The following is a 2,500-nucleotide window of genomic DNA, read 5'->3' on the forward strand; positions in this document are numbered from 1 at the left end:
AGCTCTGTCCTCGATGGAATCCTTTGCCACTTTCTTCCAGCTTACACAACAGGGGGTCCATTGCCAAGTTGAATAGAAGGGGTGATAGTGGGTCACCCTGCTTCACTCCAACCCGGATCTGGATTTCGTCTGTGTGTGTGTCCTTCTTTGTGGTGATACGCGTACTGATGTCATTGTACATATTGTTTACCAGTCCAACAATGTGGGGGTCAACCCTCCGTTGCTGTAAAACGTGTATGATGTGTTGGTGGCTCACGGTGTCAAAAGCCTTAGCAATGTCCACGAAAATAACACCCAGCGGCTTGTGCTCATTTTTGGCAGTCCGAATTATAGATTGCAGGAGTTTCAGGTTCTCAGAGCATCCCGGCGCACTGATGAAGCCTCTCTGTCTCGGGTTGAGGGGGCACGCCTTAGTCATCCTCGCCGTTATGATCCTGGAGAACAGCCTTAGCAAGATGGAACCAATCGTGATGGGTCTCCAGTTGTTGATGTCCTTTAGGCGCTCCGGTGTCGTCGATTTCGGGATCAAAACAGTCCTGCACCCCCTCACCATGTCCGGGATGTCACCAGCTGTCAGCCACAAGTTGAATAGCTCGGCGGTCCGGGAATACCCGGGATCCATCTTCTTGATGTCCCCAAGGGCGATCCCATCTGGACCTGGCGCCGAACCCTTACTCATTTCCCGCACGTTCTTTTCAATTTCTTTAGCCGTGATGAAGTCCCTGAAGGCTTTGTTGTTGGCCTTCCCTTTAATTTCAAAGTCCCCAAGGCCGTTGAAGTGTCCAGGTGTTTCCCATCTGGCCTTGAATACCGAATAAATTTCACTGGGTGATATATCGCAAGACAAGCTCTCAGTGTTGTCCAAGATAATTCTCGCCAGTTTCCCCCTGTCTAGATGGAATAATCGCTGGAAGCGGAGATAGTCCCCCCTTTTAATCGCTCTCTTCTTCATCCACTTCTGATACTGTTTTCTTGGTCGTTCCTCCTGAGATTTGCCCTTCTCCCGGAGTGCCGTTCTAATTTGGCATGCAGAGTCCAAGAGGCCAAAGCAGTCTTCTGTTGTTTGATTGATTAGCGGTCTCGCCTCTTGGTCGTTAATCAGTTCTTTAAACACTTTGGGGAAGATGTTAATTGTCCCGGCCGCTAATCGTTTCATTATTCTCCTTCTATAACGAGCCTGCAGCCCTCCCCCTTTCTTCTTGCCAGCAGTTATTTGATGGCTGTTATCTGTGTCAAGATGTTGTCCTGGCTTCCCTATTGTTCCCTTATCGACAACTGGTCCTCCCGGCAGATGGTCCCCACCCAGTCCATTGTCCTTAACTTTTGCCTGCGATTGATGACTCATCCCAGGCTCTGTTTCCAAATTACCAGTTGTCCCCCTACCTTTTTTGAGCAGCATTCTCCTTTTATCACTAATTTGTTTAGCTGTTTTAGTTGTTAATTGCTCTGCGATAAGCTTATTGATGTTTTTGTGATTCTCAAACTGTACCTCCAACTTCATGAGCAGTTCTTCCTCCTCCTTCGTCCAGCACCTCTTGTGGGCTCCTCGATTTGATGTCTCTTTCGGTTGGGAAGCATCGATCCTTTCCTGGTTTCTCACCATTGCATGCATATGTCTTTTGTGTTGTCCCAGGCCAATTTTGGTCGTGAAGTCCCTTCCGCATACCTCACAGATCCACTCTCCCACTGGTGGCCTTTCAATCTGTGGACCTTTGCACTTTGCGTAATGACAAACAGTACTATGGTGGTTAAAATTCTCCCTCCCACATTTGGCACACCTAAAGCACACCCTCCTCCTCCCGTGTGAGCCCTTCAGATGTTCAATCAGAGCTAACACTGAGTTTAAGCGGACACCACAGCAGGGACATGGTGGATTTTTGTCGGGAACAGTCACCTTTACGATGTTATCTGGCAACTGTTCACTGCGGGCCCTTTGCACTGAGGGCAATGCCTCTGGTGCAGCCTCCTTCTCCTTTTCGCTGCTATCCTTCTCAAGTACATCCCCCTCCCTGTCCCCTGGGAGACTATGATTTAACTCGTCTCCCCCGTTTGGCTGTGGTGCCAGTTGTTCGTACACCTCAGGAAACCCCTCCAGTACCCCCCAATTATCTGGAAAATGAATCCCCTCAAATTGCACATCCCCCTTAAGATCTGACCTGTAAACCTCTAAAGAAAACTTCACCAGCGGGCCTAATTCTGATTCAATTCCGGGTAATTTGGTTGGTCTAGATGTTATAAAGTCCTCTTCACAGGTTTGGGTGCCCACCGATACCCTGAGTAAGGGTAGTGGCTGTGCACCTTCCCCCGCTCCAAGAGACGGACCAGGATTTGGGACAGTTGGGTCATGACCAGATTCGCTCTCGGGTTCGGGGTGGGTGGTCAGTCCACTTCCCGACCCGGTGCCCCTGTCAAACCGTGGGGCCAGGTTTCAGGTGATAAGCCTTGCGACTTACACCGAGAAATTTGTTTCACCGAATTTGGAAGGAATCGCTGGGCTGGT

At 49.6% G+C, this 2,500-nt stretch overlaps 1 pseudogene; it reads right to left on the bottom strand.

Moving 5' to 3' along the window:
• Positions 1–2,500, bottom strand: part of LOC141727437 (28S ribosomal RNA) — an 8,777-nt pseudogene that overhangs the window by 3,119 nt on the left and 3,158 nt on the right.

The sequence above is a fragment of the Zonotrichia albicollis genome, unplaced genomic scaffold (assembly GCF_047830755.1).
Source record: "Zonotrichia albicollis isolate bZonAlb1 unplaced genomic scaffold, bZonAlb1.hap1 Scaffold_122, whole genome shotgun sequence".
Classification (NCBI taxonomy): domain Eukaryota; kingdom Metazoa; phylum Chordata; class Aves; order Passeriformes; family Passerellidae; genus Zonotrichia; species Zonotrichia albicollis.